Source organism: Lissotriton vulgaris, chromosome 9 (genome assembly GCF_964263255.1).
Source record: "Lissotriton vulgaris chromosome 9, aLisVul1.2, whole genome shotgun sequence".
NCBI lineage: Eukaryota > Metazoa > Chordata > Amphibia > Caudata > Salamandridae > Lissotriton > Lissotriton vulgaris.
The window spans coordinates 1,245,584,426-1,245,610,956 of record NC_141697.1 but is presented as its reverse complement, the minus strand read 5'-3'; positions in this window follow the sequence as shown (position 1 = coordinate 1,245,610,956).

Genomic DNA, 26,531 nt, shown 5'->3' with positions numbered 1-26,531 from the left:
GGCAATGCCTTAACCCTACTGCTCTTCTTCTTGGAAGGTGTCTGGTCCATTGTTCCAGGATCCAGCACCTGTTCAGTGGGGCATCTTCTGGCCTGTGACCTAGTCACAGCAAGCACATGTGCTGGCAAGCCTAACATTTCCATGTGAGTCCTCTGCTCCACTTCTGACCATAGTGATGTTTCCAAATCATTGCCCAACAAACATTCAACTGGGAGGTCTGAACTAACTACAACCTTCTTTTGGCCACTTACCCCTCCCCAGGAGAAATCAACAATTGCCATACTATGGTGGGTAGTGACATTGCTGGCATTGGTCACTAGGTAGTCTGTACCTAGCATGATCTGTCCAGGGTCCACAAAGTTAGGTGTCACCATTGTGACACTGTCACAAGTGTCCCTGTAGGCCTGAGCTATTTTTCCATTTATAAAAGGTGTCTGTCTGTATTTGCCCAAAGTATTGGGACTTGCATCAGGGGATATATCCACATCCCCTGTACAGACAAGGACAGCCTGAGTGAGTGTGCCAACTAGGTTGTCATACCCCTCGATCCCAAGGTTAACCCAACTAAACCCTTGGGAGGTGCACTACCACTGCTGACTGTACTAGGGGGTGCAGGTGCCTTAGGGGCTGCAGTGGTAGGAGTTTGCCCTCCTTTCTTGGTGCACTCACTAAACCAGTGAGTTTTACTTTTACAGTATTGGCACCACCTTTTAGACTGGCCTTCTTGAGTCTTCTTTTTCTGCTGTGAAGCCTGACCCCCACCCTCTTTGGTTTGTTGGGGGCCTGTCGAAGACTTCTGGTCATTTTGTTCACCTTTGTTATCTTTACCCTTCTGGTCTGCTTTCTTCCGACCACCCTGGTTCTGGCCCTGGTTCTGCTTAACCCTTGTTCTGACCCATCTGTCTGCCTTCTTTCCCAATTCTTGGGGAGAGGTCAGATCTGAGTCAACAAGGTGCTGATGCAACAACTGGTTCTGACAATTATTTAAAATCTGTTCCCTCATGATCAGATTGTATAATCCTGTGTAATCAGTAACCTTACTGCCCAGCAACCAGCCTTCCAAAGCCTTAGTGGCACAATCCACAAAGTCAGACCAATCCTGAGACTGAATTTTCTGGGTATCCCTGAACAGTAACCTGTACTGCTCAGTGGTTAAGCCAAACCCATCAATCAGTGTATTTTTCAGGACTTGGTAATTGTTAGCATCCTCAGCTCTAGTAGTGAGGAGCTTATCTCTACCTTTGCCTTCAAAGGAGAGCCACAAGATAGCTGCCCACTGACTCTGGGGGACGCACTGGACAGTGCAGGCCCTCTGCAAAGCAGTCATCCATTTGTGGATGTCATCCCCTTGTTTAAAGGGGGGCACTATCTTACTCAGGTGTCTAGTGTCTAAACTCCTGTCCTTTTCTCTAGGTAAAATGCTGCCACCAGTGGGGTCTGCCCCATTCAATTTCTGCTCTCTAGCAAAGGCAAGTCTCTCTTTGGCCAGGTCAAGTTCTTCCCTTTCAATCCTCAGATTGACTTCCCTCATCTTTGCCTCATGCTCTCTCCTCTGAGGGGATGTCATCCCTCTGTGAGAAGAGGTCCGAGAGCCATTGGTTCGAATGGATCTGTTAGAGCCTCTGGATAGAGACCTAACTCGTCCACTCCCAATGTTAAGCCTGCCTGAGAGTGGCCCTGAGGGTCCCCCAAGTCCATTCTCATGCCTGCTTAAGTTGGTCCTGGTGAGTCTACTGACTTCTACCTGACCCTTGTCTGCCTCATCCCCTGACAACTCCTGATCCTCTTCCTCTCCTTCACTAACTGTTCCATTGAGGTTGAGGTCAGGGTCCCCAAGGGTTCCCTCTAAGGGGGGCATGCTCCCATCTGGATTAGGAGGGCCTGTTTTAGAAGCCCTCCTGGCATCATAAGTCTTTAAGAGACCAATCAGGAATGGGATGGTAGGGTTAGAACCCTGTTTTAGCTTCCTGGAGGTACACACTTGTCTCATCTCCTAGAAGCTAAGAGCTGCATATCTTGATATGACCTGTGGAGGGTCAACTGACACAAGGGGGGCCTCTGAGTTTCCTCCTTTGTCTGACATGCTTCTAGTGTGGTGTAAGTGATGCACCTACCTACACTATTTGTTTGCCTACTGATCCCTTGCTAAGAGTTGTAGTCAGGGTGTGCTAAGCCCTGTTGAACTACAACAGCTGGTTCAGTAGAACTCAGAGTATTCTAAGCTAAGTTATATGTACCTTGGTACTTATGTGATCTTTCAAATGATATTCTTAGGATACGTGTGGTAAAACAACAGCAAGCTCAAATCCCAACCGCTGCTCACCAATGTGAGAAGTTGGCCTGATATGCAGTGCTCACTATTCTAGTGATCACTATGTATCAGTCCAAACAACCCTTATTGATGATTGGTTGTAAGTCAACCTTATAGACCAGCTATCCTAGTAGCATGGACAAGAGCAGTCTTTAGGCTAAACTCTAGAGGGCGTGTTAAGCCAGCTGTTATACCATAACATATACCCCTTGAACACCAAGTGAAAGGACACCACACAAGTTGTTATGAAAATAAAAGGATATTTATTTATAACACAACAACCCTGGACTCTTTATGAAGACAGGGTGCTAAGCACAATACAAAACTCTTAAAGAAATACTGAAAGTCGCACAATTTACACAAATGCCCGAGGGGCACGAAAAACCATATACTATGGAAGTGGAATGCGAAATTACTAGCAGGTAAGTACTACTCTCAGAGACTTTAGAATCGCTAGGCCTACAATGCTGAACCCTTAGATTAGAAGCAGGAGGCCTAGGAGCACCGTGTGCAGAGTGGAAACTCTCCCGCGTAATGCGGGACAAAGTCTATGGATACTAGTAAATGCAAAGTTAGTGTTCTCTGGCGAACCCGACTAGGTAGGTCAAAAATGAAAGTGGATCTAGACACTTAGAGAGTTGTTCTACGCTGGAGCACCGGGGTACTCGGTTTACCTAGCCCAGGATCTGCGGCTGCATAGGGTTCAAGTGTCGTCGGGAATCCTCGCTGACGAACCAGGAGCCTGAAGTGGAAGTTGCTGGCAGGCGACCAGTGAAGATGTTCCGGGCTGATCCGGGGACGGATCAGTGAAGAAGAGTACCTGTAAGCAGAGGGGACCAAGTTCTGAATCACTAGCCAGTGATTAGGTGGGCACCAGGATGACACCGGTCGAGGTCACTCAGCCAGGCGAAGAGGTGACACTGGATTCTGCTGCTGCACGGACCAGGGGCGCTGATGTCGACCAGGCTGGAGGTCTGCGAGCTGTCCCACGTCGGATGTCTGCTGCTGGCGATGCTGGATCTGGTGAAGGAGGCAACAAGCCTTGGCTACGGCAAGCCCACGTGGCGACACAAAATGGCGTCTTGAGTGGACCAGGAGGGTCCGAGGAAGGTCCCCTTCAGAAGGAGACTGGGGCCAGTCTAGAGGAGCTAGACCAGCGTTGAAACAAACGTAGGACGTCGTCTGGAGGGTCACTAGCCAACGGGCAAGTGACCGGACAACGTGGGGAGGCGCTAGGGGGCGCACAGCGGAATTGCTGCCTAGCTGTGCAGCTCCGCCGGGCAAATATCAAAGTCGCCAGTAACATGCATTAAATCGGATCACCAGGCACACCATCAGGCATCGGAGCAAGTCGTGCATGCGGGGGGCGGCAGGAGAGGAGCCTCGGCAAGCTGGAGTCACAACACGAGCCGTGAATCCCGGCGGGCTCGGCGACCCATCATGGCGGACTACACTCGGCTACCAATGACTGCAGACTGAGCGTGCTGGCACCGCCGAGAGAGAGCGGCCTCACGGGACGTTGGGGCTGAAGAAGTGGCGCTTGCTCACAGCGGGTGCTCCATATGCTGACTACCTGGACAGACCGGCACAGAACTGCGGGCAGGAAACGGCGACAATGGAGGTACGGGGCTGATGCGACGTCACAGTACACCGCTGGGCATGAATGTCCGTGACGGCGTTTAAGTTAATGGCGCGGCCCGCATTGTGCATGTTCAGGGACCATTAACGAGGGAAGGGGAACTGACTAAAATCGGACTCCAAAAACGGAACAATACAGCAGCGCCATTAACAACGGCGATCCCCCCCCCACTGTCCTTTGGTCGGTCACTAACTGCCGAGAATCGGCGGGAAGAAACATGGCGGCGCCCATCCATTAGGGAGACCGGAACGCGCCTCAAACGTGCCTGGACACAGGGGGAATATCTGCTCACCGGGAGGCGAGGTGCTTGCTGCCTTTTAGCCCTGCAAACCACATGGGGATAAACAAGTGCCATATTGCTGCCTGCATGAGGTGGGAGACCTCGTAAAGAGAGCACAGGTCTCGGAATATCAGGCGTTTCACACTGGACCCCCTCACAGGCGGCTAATACCGACTCTATCCCACCACAGGAACGGAGGGGTGTCTGAGGGTGCTGCTGCTGATGCCGATCGCCCCTTCCATGGAAGTGTGGGCAGCAACACGCACTACCGGCACAGCGTGAAGAGACCTGGGGTGGTGTGCCTCAACTGCCGGTGCCGGTCCCTGCTTTTCATTTGGAGTGACATTCGGCGACACCCTGATGCAAGGCTAAGGCGCCGCTACTAAGCGACCACAAGACGCATTCCGGTTGTTGTGTCCGGTCTTTGCTACGCTTGCCGCGCATGAGGAGTTGGTGTGGCATTCCCTCCTTCCGGATCCTAACGCTGCACAAAGATCAAAGAGGCGGGAGACTCGAGGTGGTGCCGGCTCAGCACCCCCCCTTTGCACACAATGGGCAAACCAGATAAACAACAGCCCAAACTAACGTTTGAAGCGCAGAAGACGCCAAAAAACCAGACTGGTGCTGCAGAGGAAGACCCCGAAACTGACTCCCAAGATGGTAGTGTCATGGAAAACATATTGAAATCCATACAAGCTAATCTTCAGGATATAAATGGCAAACTTGATCATTTGACGGGCCGAGTGGACAGTATGGCGGCTAAACTCGACAAGCAGGGCGAACGGTTGGACACGGCCGAAAACAGGATCTCGACGGTGGAGGAAGAATCGAGAACCACGACGGCCAAATGCACAGGAATGGAGAAAGTCCTTGAAGTGATCAAAGCCAAGGCTGAGGAGTTGGAAGCCAGGTCGAGATGTAACAATATACGTATTTCAGGTTTGCCAGAATCAACCAACACAGGCAGAATGGAGACCTATGTGGAACAACTATGCAAAGATCTGTTCGGCCCTGAAAATCTATCACCGATATTCATTATTGAAAGAGCGCATCGATCCTTGGCGCCCAAGCCAAAACCGGGAGCCATGCCCAGACCGATAGTGGCCAGAGTCCTGAATTACCGCGACAGGGACACCGTGCTCAGGCTGGCGAGGGAAAAAGGTGAGATCCACCATCAGGGAAACAAACTTGAATTCTTTCCAGACTTCACGGTTGCAGTACAACAGGCACGCAAAGAGTTCCACGAGGTTAAAGCCAAACTTCGAGATTTGCAGATCCCGTATGCCATGATGTACCCCGCTCGCCTGCAGATCACGTGGGAGGACAAACCGATTTTCTTATCGACCCCGAAAGCTGCAATGGATTTCATCAAAACAGCGGTTGCCAAAGGTAAACAGTCTAATCGCAAAGACAGACACACCGAGTCCGATTAAAGGTAAGACCTTCTGATGAGCACTGCGCTGTACTTGCCCAAATGACAGTTCTACGTTTGTAGGAGGGTAAAGCTAGACTCCACATGAACTGCGCTACCCGACATGTGCCTCCTAACCGTACTGTATGAAGTATATAGTGAAACAATGTGTGATATGAGTTTCATGTAGGGGTGAGGCACGGCTCGGCCACTTGTGGAGAAACTCAATATAGTACGCAAGGCAGCAGAACGTAACAAGCTGTCAGAGTATAGACTTTATTGCTGTGCTGCAGTACACAACCACTGTGAACCTTTGGGACAAGCTACATAATGCATATCACAATCTATAAGACTGTTCTGAACGCCTATCGCTCCAGAGACATGCAATGAGACTGGTGTTGCCTCAGGGCCCAGGCGGTCTGATTACAGAACACAAATTCGCCCACATCCTTTCACTAGGATGGAGTAATACGTCCTCGGCGGACCTCCACTAGGGCAGTCCCCGACGAGTTATGTTGACATTTCCAGTTCTAAGGGTACAATGGCTTCAGCAGAAATGGGTTGCTGGAGTGGGTGGGTACTGGGGACGTTGGGGTTTGTTGTTTTTTGAACTATCTGGGCGATCGAGATGCACTGCTGCATACCGGAAAGTGGACATTGCTAACAGTTTGATATCCAACATCATGGTACTGTGTAATGTTAAGCTGAAACTGAAGGGTAGGGGTGGCTGCACGTGGCACAAACAGTATGTTGTGGTGTAAATATGAGTAGAAATAGCCTGAAACTACTAACGTGGAATGTGAGAGGCCTCACTAATGCCAAAAAGGTCAGACAAATATTTGCTTGTCTTGATAGGCTCCACATAGACATAGTATTGCTTCAAGAGACGCACATGGACCCTAAAGTGCATAGACCTATTGGCACACGCTGGGCAGAGTCGACCCATTCGGCAGCATACTCATCCTATTCCAGAGGGGTCATGACACTGATCAAAAAGGGCACGGATTACAGAATCGCACATACAATTGTCGATAAAAATGGAAGATATGTAATTGTGTCTGGAGTGTTGAGAGGGCAAGATGTGACGATAGTAAATGTTTATGGGCCGAATGTTGATTCCCTGGAATTTTTTCAGGAATTGTGGGATCACTTGCTGGAATTTACTGATACGACGATACTCTGGGGAGGGGATTTTAATGTAGCATTGCGGGACACTGTAGATCGTTCCATTACATCCATGGAACCACACAAGAAAGCCAGGGACAAGCTGGGAGACATACTGGTAGAACTTGCACTCAAGGATATTTGGAGGGTCAAACACCCATCAACACCGGGTGCGACACATGTTAACATGTCACACGGCAGCTGGTCGAGGATAGATTAGTGGCTGGGGACAGATAGCGCTGTGCTATGGGCTACACAGATACTGACGCTCCCACGCATGCTGTCCGATCACAATCCAGTGGAACTTACACTACAGATACCACACTACATACCCCCTCCATTCAGTTGGCGCTTTAATGCACGGGCACTGTTAGACCCCTTATACATTACTACCATAACGAAAGCAATAAAGGAATACTTCCAGTTGAATGAGGACTCAGTTGACGACCTATGCTTACTATGGGAGACATTCAAGGCAACTCTAAGGGGCACTTGCATTAGCACGACAGCTGGAATACTTAAAGATATAAGGGCGCAGATAACCAGGCTTGAACATGAGATCTCAGTCCTAGAGAAGGAGTACGCACATACTGGTAATGTAGAACTGCTGGGGAAAATTAAGCTTATCCTCATAGAACATCAAACATATGCAGAGGACGAACTGAAATATGTGAACAAACGACCGCTAGCCAGACAGTTTGGGGAGGGCGGCAGGCCTGGCAGGATGTTAGCGAGGAAAATATGTAATGGGAGGGGGTCGCAGTTGATCACACAGGTGCGAGACAGGGACGGCGCTTTGCATACACAACCGGCGGGCATACTTGACAGCTTTGTTCGTAACTATGCAGATTTGTACACTTCCCGGTAACCTGCTCCACCTCAGGAAACGCGTGACTACCTACATGACATAGCTATAGCGCGGTTGTCCGACAACCAGCGCGAATACCTGGCACAACCGATTACAGTAGAAGAGGTGACCGCCATTATACATGCATTACCAAACGGGAAAGCGCCGGGGCCTGATGGCTACACCTGTGAATTTTATAAAACATTTGTTGATATCCTTGCCCCTCACATGGTTGAGATGTATGGCGCGGCCTTTGACCAGAAGGAGCTACCGCCGTCGCTACGAGAGGCGGTGATTATTACTCTCCTAAAGCCTGGTAAGCAACCAGAACTCTGCGAATCATATCGTCCCCTGTCCCTTTTAAATGTGGACTCCAAAATTCTAGCGAAACTCCTAGCTGAGCGATTGCAGCCCCTAATGACGAACTTGATCCTTCCGGATCAGGCGGGGTTCATCCCGACGCGAGCCACATCCCACAATACGAGAACGCTGTTTGCACTATCTCACTACCTCAACCCCCAGACAAAAGCGGCTGCCGTCATGCTTGACGCAGCCAAAGCATTCGACTCCATCGAATGGTCCTACATATTCACGATATTGCAGAGGATGGGATTTCCGGCACGGTATATCTCCTGGGTGTCTCTTCTGTATACGAGGCCAGTAGCAAGAGTGAGAGTAAATGGATACATGTCGGCACCTTTTGATATTGCTAGAGGGACTAGACAGGGGTGTCCGTTGTCGCCTTTAATATTTGCCTTGGCCCTGGAACCACTCGCATGCATAATTAGACAGACACATAATCATTCAGCTCTACATTTCCCTGGGAGTCCCCTGCATATTTCGCTGTATGCGGATGACATGCTTCTCTATGTGCGGGACCCTGAACAGAATCTTAGCCCATTACTGCGTGAGTATGTGAAATTCGGACGCCATTCTGGGCTACAGATTAACTGGGAGAAATCACTAATCATCCCACTCACGGATTCCACCACGCCGCATTCACCTGACTTTCCACTGGACTGGCAGACCGACCCCACGCGCTACCTGGGAATATGGTACAGCCGGGACCCCGAAGAAGAGATCAGGACAAACTATGGTAAGGTGATTGCAGAGCTGGAAGGTAAAGTAGCAAGATGGATACAACTATCGTTGTCCTTGGCGGACAGAATTGCAATCGTCAAGATGAATGTCCTCCCGAAGCTGTTGTATTTATTCAATGACATACCGATCACGCCGCCTAAAGCAATCTTTACGCACATAACATCCCTAGTGCTCAAGCTTATATGGGCGGGTAAACAGGCACGCATAGACCTACACACATTAACGCTGCCCTATGAAAGGGGGGGGGTTTGTGTGCCGGACTTTCGACTCTACTATCTGTGTGCACAGGCCCAATACGCGTCACACTGGTATCATCCCACCCCGTATCTCACGCATACGGCGGTGGAAGAGGGTGATGCAGCACCGATTCCCTTGACGGCAATAATAACGCATAAACGCCCGCCGCTACACTCAAAAGATATCAACACTGTTGATACCACTGCTCACGCATGGAGAACACTGGGGAGGATGACTCACAAGCTACCGTTATATGCCCCGGCACTCTCACTGCACTTCCACCCGAACATATCGGTGACTAACGAAAAAGTTGGGATGGACATACTGAAAAACATAGGAATAGACGCATTTGGGGATCTATATCTCGAAGGGAATTTTCGAAAAGCCGATGATCTGACCTATGTAAGTAACCCGACACTACTTTTCAGATTCACACACTTTAGATTACAGAAGGCGATTCAGGAACTATGCCCAAACTACCCAGAAGAACCGCCAACTTTGCAGTCACTACAATTCATAATAACCTCATCGAACACATCCCATCTGGTCTCTAGATTATACAAGGTGGCACAAAGTGAACTTCCACACAACGCTGACAGGGCCCTGCAGAGATGGAACGACTCACTACCGGAAGCGCTTACAGAGCGTGAATGGTCTATTGCTTGCACGCTCCTCAAACTGCTCACTTCAAATGGAAACCTGCGCATTACACATCTCAAATACCTACATCAAACATACCATACACCGCAAAGGTTGCATAGATATGGGTTACGTGAGGATGCCAGGTGTAGACGTTGTGGATACGATGGGGCGGTTTTGGCCATTTAGCTTGGTACTGTCAAAAGATAAACATGTATTGGGGTGCGATCACAGCCACTCTGAGTAAAATGGTGGGGATCGAGGTGGAGTGTACTATAAAAAAGTGTCTATTGGGTCTCTTACCCAATGTTAGAGCGGGGAAGCGGAAGTTTTGTGCTGTAGCGCTATTAATTGCAAAACGACAAGTATCCAGGTGTTGGGAAGGGAAACAGGTCCCATACACTAAGGCATGGCTAACGGACCTGACGTATTGTAAGGACACGCTGCTAACGTATGAAGAGGAATTGCCCAGAAGCTCGCGTTCAAAGAACTATTGGTGTTACTTGACTGACAACCTATTGATTATTGAGGGGGAAGCAGTGGAGGTATAGATTGCCATTGCCTTATTCGATTCGCCCTTGTTGCCACATGTCTAATAGGTCACCTACACTGCTCAACGGAATAAGCCAGTATTGAATGCACATACACCATGCTACACACGAAGGGTGTCAGAGTGTAGAATTGCCCAGGAGTTCATAGGTTTACTGTTCTGAATGTTCAACAAAAAAGGGGCTACACAGCCCCCAAAAATGAAGTTGCAGGTGAAGTAGCACTCAGCTGGCTCCGCATAATCACGATATATTACTGTAGCGTTACTGAAGATACGCCGCTGGACCCCCGGGTTGCCAGCTGAAAGGCTGTGTTGTTAACTGATACTAAGATTCTGCAAATCGCGGCCGGCCCCAGGGTTGTAGGCCAAAGGCTGTGTTAACTATGCCTAAGTCACGACAATAAAGATTTTGTTGAACTTCAAAAAAAAAAAAAAGTGACCGGACAACGTGGCAAGCGACACAGAACTCTTTGTGCATTATTGCAAGAAAATAGGACATTTTGCTGGATTTGGCTAGCGCCTACCGTCAGATAGAACTCCACCCTGATTCTCGCGCTGTAACAGCGTTCGTGTCCCCTCTTGGAACGTTTCGTTATCGGAGGATGCCTTTTGGGTTAGCCTCCCCTGCGTCAGTGTTCCAGAGGGTCATGCAGAACATGTTGAGAGATGTAGAAAGGGTTCTTGTTTTTCAGGACGATGTTCTTATTTATGCAAAAGACAATGACACACATGATACTATTATCAGAAATGTTCTAGAGATTTTTTTAAAAATGGCGTTGTGCTCAAAACTGGGATATGTAAGTCATCTTTTGTCTCATGAAGGAATCAAGCCCAGAAAAGGTCTTGTTGATGCCATTTTTAATGCTTCCGTGCCCAAAGACAAGACAGGTGATAAATCCTTATTAGGCTTGTTGGAATAATAAACACCATCATGATGGGGTTGTCTTTTAACCACAAACCAGTGGCACAGCCAATGCTGTTTTTGCAAATGTTCATTTCCCTTATGATGTTGCTGGAATATTACTCAAGATTTATTCCTAATTATGCATCGATGGTTAGACCTATTAGTAATCTTCTTAAGAGCTCATCAAAATTTTTGTGGTGTTTAGAGTGTGATCGTGCTTTTAACCCCTTGCATGCTGCCGCGATTCTGCGCCTGTGCGTACATTCCGATCGCGGGTGCGGTCATGACGGCCCTCAACCGTCATCAGCACACGAGCACTGTAGTGCATGACGGCTGGGGGCCATCATCAGAATGCAAGGGGTTAAAGAAGTTAAGAGTTCCTTAAAAGAACGTGATGCTTTACTCCTTTTGATCCTGACTTACCATGCTGCATAACTGTTGATGCTAGTCAGGTTGGTCATGGGGCTATTCTTACACAGCAGTATGGAAATCAAGAAAACACGGTTGCATTTGCTTCAAAAGTACTCAGGAGTGCTGAAGTTCAGTACTCTGTAATTGAGAAAGAGTTACTTGCTTGTGTATGGGCTATTGATAAATATTGACCCTATGTATGGGGAAGACGTTTTAATTTGATCACTGATCATAAGCCACTTGTTTCAATCTTGACTTCCGGTCCCAGCAAATGTTGTACAACAAGGATTACCAGAATGGTCAGCAAGGTTCTTCAGTATCAATTCGAGGTAATACATATTGCTGGGGGAAAGAACGCAAGGGTTGATTTTATCTCACGGTTTCCTCAGAGTAGTGGGCTTAGTGAGGGGACCAGTTTTCAAGATTTAAATGAAGAAGATGTTGAAGATTGTTTAGGGGCCTCTCTAGATATTTCGGTTCTGGCAGTTTGCTCTGAGGTAGATTGGAGGACAGTTCTTTTAGGGGATAGTCTTCTCCAACAAGTACGCATGTATGTCAAAAATGGTTGGCCAAAAGAAAAATCTTTGCCTAACATACTTCAACCATATTGGACAATTGAGTGGGAAATATCAGTAGTAGATGGTTTACTCATGAGATGTGATAAGCTTATTCCCCCTCATTCTCCTAGATCTATCATTATAAGAGAAACTCATGAGGGACATTTGGGCATCACTCTTACTAAACGTAGTGTCCATCAACATTTTTGGTGGCCCAGTATGGATAATAAGATCAGCACAACCTGACATTGTCCTGTGTGTTGTTCGTCAGAGAAAACGCTTAAGGTTGTCACCCCACCTTTATCTCCAATTGAATGTCCATCTGGTCCATGGGTCAAAGTAGGAATTGACATCATGGGACCATATGAGATTTTACCTTTGTGAATGAGGTTCATTATTGTTTTAATGGACTATACTTCTAAATGGCAGGAAATTAAAGTTGTCAGAGAGGTCTGTTCTTTGAGTGTTGTCAAATTTCTCAAAGAGATATTTTTGAGGAAAGGGTTTGCTCAACTTTTGGTTTCTGCCAATAGTACTCAATTCTTGAGTGAAGAATTTCAGTCTTTTCCTAATTCGTGTGGTATTAAACATCTTAGAAGTTCTTTATATCACCGACAGACCAATGGTCTCGTGGAGAGAATGAACAGATTTGTGGGAGAGTGTGTCAAGTGGGCTGTGAATGTTAGACATTTTGTTTTTAGCTCACACGAAAGTATGTTGTGGTTCTACAGAACCATACCTCATTCATCCACTAAAACTTCTCTGTTAGATGTGCTAAGGGGAAGGAAGGCTAATACCAGTTTTCGACCTGGATGGATAGGGAAATGGATAGATTATCTGACTAATGTTGAATCCCTTATGGAAAAGGTTAAGACCAATTCTGATATTGCACAGGGAAAATAAAGAACATGGTTTGACAGAAAGAAAGGTGTAAAGATGGTTTCTGTTTGTGTTTGTGATTTTGTTTGTATCAAGATTCCTGTGCACACCAAGAAAGGATAAAGTGAATTTGGTGAACCTGTCAAGGTTGTTAGAATTTGCCATAATGCTGTTCAGGTGGAGGGTGGTTGTTGGTGGAATTTATCCGAACTGGTCAAGACTAGATCTTGCCTAAGTTCCTATGCTTATAGTTCGAATGGACAGGAGAGTACTTTTACTCCTCCTTTTGGACAACGGAGGAAGTGCTCTGGAGTTTCTGTTACTCCTCGGAGGTTTCATGATTAAGATTTTGGTTTGTATTTTCTTTATCTTTTTTTTATATTGTTGTTTTTTGTTTTCTTTAGGTTGGAGAAAAGAAGGAATGTTATTTTCTATGTTGAATGTTCTGTAGCATTCATTATTCAACTGCTTACAGCTGTCATTGTGTCTATGATGTCACTGCAATTTGTCAAACTTAGAATGTTATGTTTCAACTCTGATGATCCAACTGACTTGGAAGATGGATGTGGCTAGCAGATTATCAGCTGTGTATTTCTTTTTACAAATAAACTACTCTTCAAACTGTATCCTGTTGAGTGAATTACTACAGTGTCCTCCTCTTCTTAGATTCAGCACGCCTGTCCAGTCCTCCTTTTCTTTGTGGTCGTTTCTCGTCTGAGGAGGCAATATTCAGGGGTGCCCCTAAATACTAGATTTAGGGTAGTTACAGGTAAGTAAAAGGTTGGGACCAACTGACCCCTTCCTTGGGGTAGGTACACCCCTTATTATACCACCCTCCAGTGGGAGGGGGACATATGCCTCACTCAGGTTGGCTGGGTACCCCCATCTACAAGATGGTGTGGACTGAGAGCTGTGCTTCACCTCGCCTCCCCACCTGAGAGGTGGGAATGGTAAAGGTGTGCACACCTCCCTTTCTCCCTTGGTTTCACCGTTGATTCCTCCACCCAAAGTGGGGGTCAGAACCGGTGGGAACCTGTTACTGGAAGCAGCAAAAGGCCTGGGGAACCTAACAAAGGCAACAAGCCTTTGAAACATCCCCTTTGTGGACCCTGCCCATCCTGGGGGATAAGGCTTGGCACCTAATACCAGGCTGTGCATTGTTTCAGACCCCGAGAGCAGCAGGCTTTCGACCCAGGGGTCCAGAAACATGTCTAGTGGTGACAGCTGGTGAGCAGCCACTCAGCCTGGACACTAGTGTTAGGTCAGTGTGGGTTTAGTGTGCTGAGAAGTTTGGTACCAAACTTCTCAGTTTTCAGTAAAGCCATCATGGTACTGTGGCGTTCGTAATGACCAACTCCCAGCACCATATACTCTTAATGTTATTACTGCTCTTACAATGTCTAAGAATTGGCTTAGACACTGTAAGGGAACACGGCTCATGCACCTGTACCATCACCACTGGTATAGCGCACCCAGCTAGAGGGGTGGCTGATCTATGCCAGGGCAGTGGGTTGTAGGCATGGCACACAGGGATTTGTGCCATGTCGCCTCTTCACTTTGTTCTGCACCAAAACACACAGCCTGCAAAGGCAGTGTGTGTGTGCAGAGGTACAGGGCATCTAAGGGAGACACAATAAGTGCTGCAGCCCTTAGAGGCCTCCTCTGGTCACAGTGCCCTGGTGGTACCTGTGGGTACCATTTACCAGGAGCTGACCTGTGGCCAGAGAGTGCCAATTGGGTTTTGTTTTTAATGCAGTTTTAGGGAAAGAACATAGGCCCTCGATACCTGTTTGGCAGGAGCACAGGGCACACTCAGTCAAAGTACATCAGCCATGCAGCAAAAAGTGGGGGCAACCATACAAAAAGAGCGCACTTATATAAACAATGGGACACTAACACTTGCCATCCAATCATTGCATCATCTACAAGCAGACATGCAGAAGGCGGTGTTCCAGGGATTCTACACATACACAGAACCATGGGGTACATGCGTCACGAAATGCTTTTGCGAGTCCTTAATTCTGATTATTAAGAAATCGCAAATAGGGACTCTCAAAAGCCTATGCATGTAGGAATCACTATTAAAATAGTGATTCTTAAACATTCCTTAATTGTGACTTGCAAATTCCGAGTAGCAATTAAGGAATGGCTTCCCATTCATTCCTATGGGCCTACAGGTCCATAGAAATGAATGGGAAATTGCATGCCCAATTTGCGAGTAGCAATAGGCACTCGCAAATTGCCCATGCAATTTCGAGGGTGAAAAGGTGTCAAAATGACACCCTATTTCACCCCTGAAATGGTGATGCGCACCCATGTAGCGCACACGTGTGTGTGTTTGTAACCTGAAACCTTGAAAAATGCTTTTTAGTTCCACGTTTTTGCAAAGTACAGACCAGAGTAATATCTCTGCATTCTGCGTCCCCAAATAGCGAATTTGCTATTTCTAAGTGCTTCTAGCATTGTATTTAAGGAATCACAAATTGTGATTCCTTAAATGCAATCGCAATTTAAGAAATCGCAATAAATTGTGATTTCTTAAATTGCGAGTGCATAACATTGTAATGCATCGCAAACGGTGTTTTTTCGGTTGCAAACGGCCGATATTTGCAAATCGCACTGTTTGCGCTCACAAAATGCTTTGATGCATGTGCCTGTATTTGCAGGAATACGGGGCCTTGGTGTATAGGGGCTAAGCATTCCTACCACCTCAGTGCCCACAATCCCAGGACCAACTAGCTATAGTGTCTCACTCGCTCTCCTAAACAATCACGAAGATACAAATGATTTGACACCCCACAATACAACATTCCAGACTCTATCAGGTAACAAGACATACCCTTTCGCTCACTCACTCGTACTTCTCCACAATAAGAATTGACTGAGACACGAGTATAGTTTAAAATGTTTATTCTAACTATTGTGCTCTGTAATGCAGTATACGAGCCACTACCAGCAGCAAAATGCATATTCTCAACACAGTTAGCATTGTAGCAAGTCCATATATCATAAAGGGAGATGTCATTTTATAAAGACAGTGGATAAAGGGCTATAAGGTCTAACCACCCTTCCCTTGGTAAGAAGTATTATTATTATATAAGATAAGATCTCTGGGCTTTGTATGCAGACCTCATACCTTAGTGCCTAGATGGTATATCTACATCATAGGAACAGCATGGCTCTTCTCCCTGAAAAGGTCCCTCTCGGTAATCTACCTTTACTTAGCGGTCACTAGTATGTATTACCATTAGTATGCATTTATAACTTCTCAGGATCTTTTTGTACGCATGTTTTTACTTAGCTTGCCTTTACTTAGCATTTACTTTTACTTCGCATAGTACTTTACTTTGAAGACTACCTACATCGTTGTTTGGATAAGGAAGTGCTTCCGTTTCCAAACAACGGCGTGCATTAAGCAGGAGAAGAGAGGAACCACGGATGAAGGGGAAGAGGGGGACCACGAGGAGAGAGAGGTAAGTAGGTTGTGTATTTTTTGTGTTGTGCAGGGGGTTAGTCCTTTAGGTTGTAGTGTTTTGTTTGTGTACTATCTCCAAGTGCCTGTGTATGCACAATGGAAGACTTAAAGTCACCATTTACAATTGAACCAGCCACAATAGCGCATGCAGCCGAATAAGCAGTGTTGTACCCGATGGCCGTTTGAGCAAAGTCATCGTTATAAATGACACATTTGTACTGGTCCAAGGGAAGCAGTGACAACGGAGGAGGATGAACATGTTCATACTGTAAAAACTCATGTGTCTGCAATGCAGGATCAAAAATAAACATGACATCAGCCGATGTCAAAGAAGTAGCCCATTGTATCCAACGGGGATGTAAAGCTTTAGAATTCGGTACACTCGCCTTAGTCACTGCTTTTAAAGTAGGTATAGGCAAAACCATAAGAATGTATTTCCCCTGCACCAGAGATCATTCTTTCAGAATCGCCATTTGGACCACAGTCACAATTTTGTCAACATTGGAAAACCGCATTTCTGCTGATGTGTACACATGTGTTTTGTATGCAATTGGTACTGTTTCACCTTCATTAAAAAGCTACCGTCCTGGCACAATTCGTATGACCAGGTTCGTAGAATTATCACAGGTTAACAAGAAGTTGGTCGCAAGTAGATCTGAATGCAAAGATTTAAGAATAGAGTTATGTTCTGGAAGCCAGCTGGCAGAAAAATATGAAAGATGTGTCAATGCATAAAGTGGTTTGATACGCTGGACACAATAAGGATTGTATGTCGTCCCGAAATTAAAAAATCCCAGCAAAGATTGAAGTTTTTACAGAGTAGATGGAGGCTGCAACTGTGCGCACTTCTCCCAACAAAGTGGGGGGGCCAACCCCCTACCTACATTATTGAGATCATAGCCCAAGAAAAGCACTGCTGAGCAAGCGATGTGTGATTTAGCAAATTTAAATTTATACACAAAGTCAGCAAACAAGACTAATTCAATCCACGCGGAGAAGATGCAGAATCAGTTCGTCATCCATCAGATAAATGTCACTGACATATGAGAACACATCTGGGTCAATGCTGTGTAACAAAAATGCAACACATGCAGCAAAAGCTTCAGGGCTGTGCTTTTTGCCCATAGGCAAACGTGTAAATCTTTGTTGGTTGCCGACCGCAGTAAATGCGGTCAAATCACAGCTCTCTTGAGCCAAATTGTGACTGTAAAAACCATTGGATATATCCAGTGTTGTTTTGTATTTTTTTATGAACAATGTTATTCACTAACGCAGAGCTGTGTGTGTTCTGTACTACAAATTTACAAACATGACAATTTAAAATGCGATAATTCAATACAATTCGATACAAACCATCTGGTTTCAATATTGGAAAAAGAAGATTATTCATGGGAAATACACAGGGTTCAATTTTACCTTGATATTCCAATTGAGACAAAATGTCACAAACTGAAGCTTTAGCCTCTTGTCAAATTAGATATTGTGGCTGTGGCTGCGTCGTAGATCGCAAACGAATCTCATGTGCTGGTGAATCCCTATTCCAGCCCACTTGACTATGATACACCGCCAGAGCCAGGGCCAATGCCCACTCCGATGCGTAAGCCTGTTTAGCTTCCTCAGGGACGTAACTCAAAAGACTCAGAAGTATCACACCCTCCCCTCGAGGAGAAGCCAGAACAAATGGTGGAGGCCAATTCACCTCCGCCTAGAAAATGTCATACGAGGATGTGAGATTTTCACAGAAAACAGCAGTAAGTGTACGCTGTATATTTCCTTCAATCTGGAGGACTATTTCATATGGTTTATCAGGTGGTGCAACTCGTGTAGGTGTTGTTTCCACTGTAATAAATGTATCAGTTGCTCTCACGGCCAGAAAGTGACGCAGTGCCTCCCGTACTATGGTAACCTCTGCCGCACTGTCGAGGAGTGTCCCTGCTTATGTCCAATCTGGGAGTAGGGTTCTCACCAATTAAGGCACACTTCGCTGTTAAAGTAGCAACTTTTTTCTTTGATACGGGGTCTAAAAAGAGGCAGTCCCCCTGGTTTGGCTTCCACGTCAAACTGGCAAGGCCGATCACGTCTCTGCCGAGCAGTTGCTCATTAGCTGTGATCCTGGCGCTCTCCACCACTGACTTGGGACTCTGATGGGTCCTGTAAAGAACGAGGAGAGCGCTGAACAGGGACTTGAAATCTCTCTAGAGACTTAATTTTAGCGCGGTCACGCAAATCATATTTACGCTCAGAAGCTTCAGGTGTCGAGGAACCAGCAGACAAACCCTGCTTCCGTTGCTGCTGCCGCTGATTTATATTCCAGTTCTTTTTTAAGAAAGATTGGGTGCCAATATTTCTCAGGTTGGGGTTTTGGTTGAGTTTGAGTAAAAGGCTTAACTCGCAGACTATTGCGCCCTATGGTTTTACAAGCTTTAACAATAATCTTTGGAAATCCACTCTATTTGTCTACGTCAGCAACAGCCTCCAAGAACTCAGCCACCTGCAATCTTACTGCTTCTACCTTTACATTAGCAAGGATCACATTGCAAACAATATCGAACACCCCTACCAGTCTCATTCCCAACTCCAGGGCCGCTTAGGCCCCATGCTCATCTTGAACACATTTAATGACTGAAAGGGGAACGGTCATGGAGGGAGTGCCAAAACACTGTGAATATACAGCTGCAAACACTTTTTCCCAAGTGTTACAATCAGCTAACTCTGGAATAAGTCCTTTAGGTAAGCTCATGGTCAAAATCCTGCATTCATACAACAGGCGAGGTATTCGGAAAAACAGCTTAAAGTTGATCAAACTTTTTAGCTAGCCAGTAAGGGAGTTTGTCCTTTTTATGAGACTGTTTGCCCATCACTGAGTTAATCATGATGGATGAGACATATTGCAAATGCTACTTACCAGTATGCATCTGTTCTTGGCATGTAGGGCTGCTGACATTCATATCTGTGCATAGATCGCCGCCTAGTGTTGGGTCCGGATGATTGCACATTGTTGTCCTGGAAGAGTCTTCGAAGTATCACGAGATAGGTGGCTCCTCCCCTGGACTACAGTGCGCATGGGCATCGCCTCCATCCCCAGATTGTTTTTAGCCATTGGCAGAGATGGAGTGAAGTATGTGAGTGATGACCATGCTATGAGCATATATATATATGAATGAATACTGCAGCTGCTACAGGCGCCGGGGAGGAGGGTGGGCGATATGAATGTCAGCAGCCCTACATGCCAAGAACAGATGCATACTGGTAAGTAGCATTTGCAGTTCGAGGCATGTGGGCTGCTGTATTCATATCTGTGCATAGAATACATAGCAGTCCCTCCATTAGCGGCGGCCGCCCGTGCCAGCTGCAGCAGTCTGAAAAAGTGTTTTGAGAACAGCCTGACCAACAGCTGCCTGCTGTTTGGAGTGCACGTCTACACAGTAGTGTTTAGTGAAAGTATGTGTGGTAGACCATGTGGCTGCTCTACAAATATCTTCTAAGGGAATGTTACCTAGAAAAGCCAGAGAGGCCCCCAACTTCCTGGTGGAGTGGGCTCTTGGTGGGATAGTGAGAGTGCGCTTAGCTTTAGCGTAACAGATTTGAATGCATTTCACGATCCACCTAGCGATCCCAGCTTTGGAGATAGCGTTTCCCTTGTGGTGTGTGGCAAAAGCAAAGAAAAGCTGCTTGGTTTTGCGAAAATCTTTTGTCCTGTCCACGTAGTACATCAAGGCTCTCTTAACGTCAAAGGTGTGGAGCATCCGCTCCGCCAGCGTCTCTGGGTTTTGGAAAAACACCGGTGTTAGACCTGACATCATTGGCTTGAGTCTCTCCTCCATTTTTTCTGTTTGCCTCTACTGTTTTACGATGTTTTGCTGGTATATGCGCCGTGTCACTGCTGATCAGTGCCATAGCGCAAGTGCTCCCGATGTTAAATTGATGTGTCTATTGTATCCATGTTTGGCTTATTTGGTTTACTGTCAGTCCCTAGTCTAGCGCACCAGGAGTGCCGGGGCTTGTAAATACAAATGCCGCTCGTGGGCTTGCAGCACGTGTTGTGCCACCCGCAGGAGCGGCTTCGTAAAAGAATGTCTACGGGTCGGTCATTGCGAGACCCACGTGCAGTCTTGTACTGTCACGCAGGCTGCGCAAGTATACCTACTTGCCAGCCCCTCCAACCTTCCCTTGACTTCATGTTAGTCACCCCTATGGTAGGCCCACGGGCAGGGTGCATTGTACGTCCAAGGTAGGACACGCCTGACCAAGTTGGCATGTCCTAATAGTGAAGTACCGCCATCTTCGTGCTTCACTATTGCGAGGTAGCCTGCTCTCCATTGGATAGAATGGGTCGCCCGGATTATTAATGCTATGATCCTAGCTGGCCCGGGGAGCATGGTGCAATGTCGAGTTTGGTATCCCTGAACTCGGGGTTTAATTACGCATCCGTTGGTGTGGATGGTTTTTGGACTCTGGGTTCGAAAATAGTACTTTTAGAAAGTGTCTATTTTCTTGTCTAACCATTTCTGGTTTCTGCTGGTCTTGCGTGTGTGTGACAGGAGCTGAGTGGCTCCAAGAGGTCTGGATGAGTCAGTGTGGGATGAGTGGGACATTTATGTTAAGAGTAGGGGGAGAGTAGTTGTTGATAGCCTGCCTTGCCTGATACAATGCTGGCTCCACCTCCTGCCAAGCGGCTGATAGCTCTGTGCCTGCCATGGACGATCCTAGCCCCACCTCCTGCCAGGAGGGCGATAGCTCTGCTCCTGCCAGTATCAATGCTGGCTCCACCTCCTGCGGGGCGTCTGAGGACCCAGCCCGGCTCAATGAATAGGCCAGGTGCTACTGCCTAGCTCCACCCACCCCAGACCCAGGATGTTGGGAAATCCCCGGCATAGACAAAGGGATCAAAGACGAAAAGGGGTATAAGAGAAGGACCCGTGAACTAGGAAATCAGATCACTTCTGACAAGGAACCCTGTAACCAAGGACAAGAGGCCTGCTGATCTAAAGGACTGCCTACCCCTTCTGCCAGTGTGCTGTTGTTGGGGGAATCCTGCAGTGCTTCTTTATTTTTGCCAAGGAACCAGGAGAGAGGAACTGTGTGTGTACTCTCACGCTTGCTAAGAAAATCTCCAAGGACTGGAAGAGTGCCAGTCTCCTGCTGAAGTCACAGGGCTAAAGGACTTCATCTGCTAAAGTGCTATTTTGCTGGAAGCGTGAATCCAGCACCTCTGAAAGAACCAGCAATCACGACGACCGGACGGTGGGCCCGACCGACGCCAGCAGCAACGCCAGTGAGTGGGAGTACGGCTCTAGCTCCAGAGGACCGCGTGTCTGCACCGCTGCTGATCGCATCACCTGTGTGCCCCTTCGACGCCGTGAGCGCTGCTCACTCTGTGCAACCGCATCATCGACGACGCCTGCTGAGGCCTGATCGACACCGAAGACGCGACGCCGGATTGCTCGACGCCGTTGATCATCGTGTGCTTCATTTTCCTAAGGTACTGTGTTGTTGGGGGTCCGTGTGACTCCAGGCCCGACGTAGCGCTCCTCGCGGTCGACGCCGAACCTGTGGATTAACTTTGCCTCGACGTCGGGTAGCTCCCGTGTGAGTTACCCTGTTGCTAAGAACTGTGTTTCCAAGAAAAAGATTTGCTTGATACTAAAGACGTTTGTGCTAAAGAAGAAACTACCTTTGAACTATCCTTTTTCCTTCCCGAACGTATTTATTCCGATTGTGTACAGTTTTTTCGTTATTTGGTCTTGTGCTAAGCCTTATATAAAAATACCTATTTTTATAATACTACTGTGTCGTGTCCATTTGTAGTGTATTCACTGGGTTACTGTATGTGGTCATAATTGCTTAACACACAGCCTCTGAGATAAGCCTGTTCTGCTCTGCCAAGCTACCAAGGGGGTGAGCAGGGGTTATCGAAGGGTGTGATCCCCTTGCCCTGACTAGAAAAGGAGTGTCCCTATTTGTCAGAAGTGCATACCTCTGCCAACTAGAGACAGCCGGTTCTAACATTGGATGCAGCGGTGAGGATTTGGACCTTGCATTTATGACCCATGTACAGTGATTAGTGTGCGCTACATAGTGAAGGCAGACCATAACGCAGTCACAATCTAATTCGGAAGGATCCTATTTTTGTTCTCCGCTTTCCTGAAACTTGATTTTTTGAACACTGCCAGTTTTAACCATGAGTGACAACGGAGTCACTGCCCCTGCTATCGTTGTTGTGGAGGAGTTCGAGAGGAACAAGCTTAAAAAATACAAGAAAGATGAGCTGAAACACTTTTGCGACCAGTTTAAAGTTCCTACCACAGGCCTCTCGAGAAAAGATGATTTTCGTAAAGCCTTACAGGCCTGGTGGGAGTCCAGAAATCCCTCTGATGTGGTGGTGGTACCCACAGAGGAAGGGGATGAGGAGGTGCCAGTGAATGGACCTATGCCCTCTCCCGGAAGCAGTGTTTCCTCCAAAGGTCTTTCCCCTGAAGAAAGAGAAGAAAGGGCGAAAGAGCGAGCTTACAACATGGAGATGGCAAGGCTAAAAATAAATGGGCAGTTGGAGTTAGAAAATGCAAAAGGTAGAAGGGAAGCTGATTTAGAGATCAAAAAGTTGGAGTTTGAACGAGAGAAGTTAGCTTTGGAGCGTGAAGCCAGGTTGAGGGAACTGGATATCCAAGCTAAGAAGTTAGAGTTGAATCCCTCTGGTGGCAGCATTCCATCCGAGCCTGCAGAAAGTAAGTTTTACTTCCCGAAAGATGTGATCAAAGATTACAATAAGAATGAAGATATTGGTCAATGGTTTAAAGCATATGAGTTAGCATTGTTGGCCCACCAGGTCCCTGAGAAGAATTGGGGAGCGGGGTTGTGGGGTCGCTTTGTGAATGAGGGAAGAGATACCCTGTTAGACATGCCTGTTGCGGATAGGATGTCGTTTGCTCATATGAAAGATGCTTTAATGTTGCGGTATGGCTTAACCCCCGAGAAGTACAGACAAGCTTTTAGAGAATGTAAGAAGTTGCCTGGTACGACGTGGGTTGAATATGTGTCCTATTTTTGCAGAGCCATGGATGGCTGGGTAAAGGGCAGCAAAGTGGAAAGTTATGAAGCTCTTTATGATTTGTTTGCTTGGGAGCATTTGTCTAATAACTGTTTTCCAGAGCTGCGCCAGCACCTGATTGATAGCAAGATATCTAACCCTAGAAAACTTGCTGAGGAGGCGGACCGCTGGGTCAGTACCAGGGTCCACAAGGGTCCAGTGGGAGACTCAGCCAAAGGTGGGCAGGGTCCCCAGCAGAAGAGTGGGGGGGACAAGGGTAAACAGAAGGAGTCTCAGAAAGGGCCCCAAAGTAACCCCCAAGGGAACCAAGGGAAAGGTTCCCAGCCTCCCCCGGAGAAGAAGCCAGGGGCCCCGACGGGTAAACCTGTTCATAGGGGCCCCCTAACCTGCTACGGTTGTGGGCAGGTGGGACACCGGTTTTATGACCCCCAGTGTCCCAAGAAGGATTCGAATGCACCGCCGCGTGCACCCCCCCGTCAGTTGGCGAGTGTAGCCTTGGGAGGGGAGGAGATGGTTGTCCATGGTGGGAGGGGTCCCGCAGAAATGTCCCTGGTCTCGCTAGGAGACATGCAAATAGTCCCTCCACCCCCTCTGCCTAGTAACACTAGTAAATATAGGCAGTGGGTGACCATTAATGGCCATAGAGTGGAAGCTCTCAGAGACACCGGAGCGAGTGTGACAGCTGTCAAGTGTCACTTGGTGTCCAGAGAGCAGGTGGTTCCCCACGCATTCTACCCCGTGATAGCTGCCGACAACTCCCAGAAAGAGTGTGAGGTAGCTCAGGTTTCCTTTGAATGGGGGGGAGTTTCAGGTACTCTTCAGGTTGCTGTGAGGCCCGCCATGCCTGTCGATTGTCTCCTGGGCAATGATTTAGAAGACTCCCCTTGGGCTAAGGTGGAGAGAGCGGCGCACTTGAAAATGTTGGGTGTGCCAGAGTGGGTGTGTGCAACCACTCGATCCATGACAGCGAGTAAGGGTGTTGATGGGGTCCCGGAGCCTGAAAGTACGGCCCAGGACCCGGCTGTGAAGTGAAGAGGCAGGAGGCGCGGGAAACCGGCCCCCGTAGTTCCCGTGGTCCAGGAGGAGGTAGACCCTGAGGGGGATGCCCTGGAGCCCACAGGGGAACAAATTGCCGAACTGGGAGATCTGCCCGAGCTGACCCATTGGCAGCAGGATGGTGGTCCCTCCAGGGAGGAATTCTGTGCGGAACAGAAAGTGTGCCCTTCTCTTGTGGGCATGAGGCAGCAGGCCTCAGCCCAATCCTCAGGTGATCAGTCAGGGTCACATTTTGTGTACTGGGAGAATGACCTCCTGTATAGCGAGCCTAAGGCTGCTGAGCCTGGGTCAGCCCGTGTGCTGGTGGTACCCCAGCGCTTCAGAGCCTTCCTACTGGGTTTGGCTCATGACGTTCCGTTAGCTGGACATCTGGGGCAGGACAAGACCTATGACAGGCTTGTCACCCATTTTTATTGGCCTCAGATGCGTAGGGATGTAGACATCCATTGCAAGACTTGTCGCACTTGCCAGGCAAGTGGGAAAAGCGGAAGGAAGCAGAAGGCTCCCCTTCAACCTTTTCCAGTGGTCAGTACCCCCTTTGACCGGGTGGGTATTGACATTGTTGGGCCCCTGGACCCCAAGACAGCCCTGGGCAACAGGTTCATCCTGGTCTTGGTGGACCATGCCACGAGGTACCCGGAAGCCATCCCTCTCCGAACAGTGACGGCCCCGTGGTGGAACGGGCACTGATGGGTGTTTTCTCCCGGATGGGGTTCCCCAGAGAGGTGGTGTCCGACCGAGGCACCAACTTCATTTCGAACTATATGAAGTCTCTGTGGAAGGAGTGTGGGGTAACCTACAAGTTCACCACTCCTTACCACCCTCAAGGAAATGGGCTGGTTGAGAGATTCAACCGGACCCTGAAAGGCATGATTATGGGTCTTGAAGAATCAATGAGGCGGAAATGGGACGTCCTCTTGCCATGCCTGTTGTTTGCTTACCGTGAGGTGCCGCAGAAGTCTCTATCGTTCAGCCCCTTTGAGCTCTTATACGGTCACCCGGTAAGAGGACCTTTGAGTCTGGTCAAGGAAGGCTGGGAGCAATCTCCCAGGAAACCTCCCCAGGATGTATACAGCTACATGCTGGCCTTTCGGAACCAGACTCGGCGCTTCAGAGAACTTGCTCAGGCAAATCTGGAGGCCAGCCAGGAGGAGATGAAGCGACCGGAATGCCACTCTGGTAGAGATTCAGCCTGGTCAGGAAGTGTGGGTCATGTCCCCTGTGGAACCTTGTGCGCTCAAGGACAGGTGGACTGGACCGTTTAAGGTTGTGGAGAAGAAGAGCGATGTCACCTACTTGGTGGACTTGAAATCTCCCAGGAACCCCTTGCGGGTCCTGCATGTCAACCGGTTGAAGCCCCACTTAGAAAGGTCCGAAGTGGGCATGCTCCTAGCTACAGATGATGGAATGGAGGAGGAGAGTGAGCCTCTTCCTGACCTCCTGTGTGCTAAAGAGCAAGACGGGTCGGTGGATGGTGTGGTCCTCTCTGACACACTGACCCTTGAGCAGAAACAGGATTGTCACCAACTGTTGGGACAGTTCCCGGATCTGTTTTCCTTGGTTCCGGGTGTCACGCATTGGTGTGTCCATGACGTTGACACCGGAGACAGCCCTCCTGTAAAGCACAAGGCTTACAGGGTGACTGACAAGGTCAGAGCGTACATTAAGGAGGAGGTCTCCAAAATGTTCGCGTTAGGGGTGATTGAGTCCTCTAGCAGTCCTTGGGCCAGCCCAGTGGTCTTGGTCCCGAAGGCTGCAGCGCCTGGTGCTTCACCGGAACTCCGGTTCTGCGTGGACTACCGAGGGCTCAATTCAGTCACGAAGACTGACGCGCACCCCATCCCCAGAGCTGATGAGCTCATCGATCGGTTGGGGGCTGCCCGGTACCTTAGTACGTTTGATTTAACGTCTGGGTACTGGCAGATCGCCTTGACTGATGGGGCAAAAGAGAGGTCAGCATTCTCCACGCCAGATGGGCTATACCAGTTCCGGGTGATGCCCTTTGGGATGAAGAATGCCCCT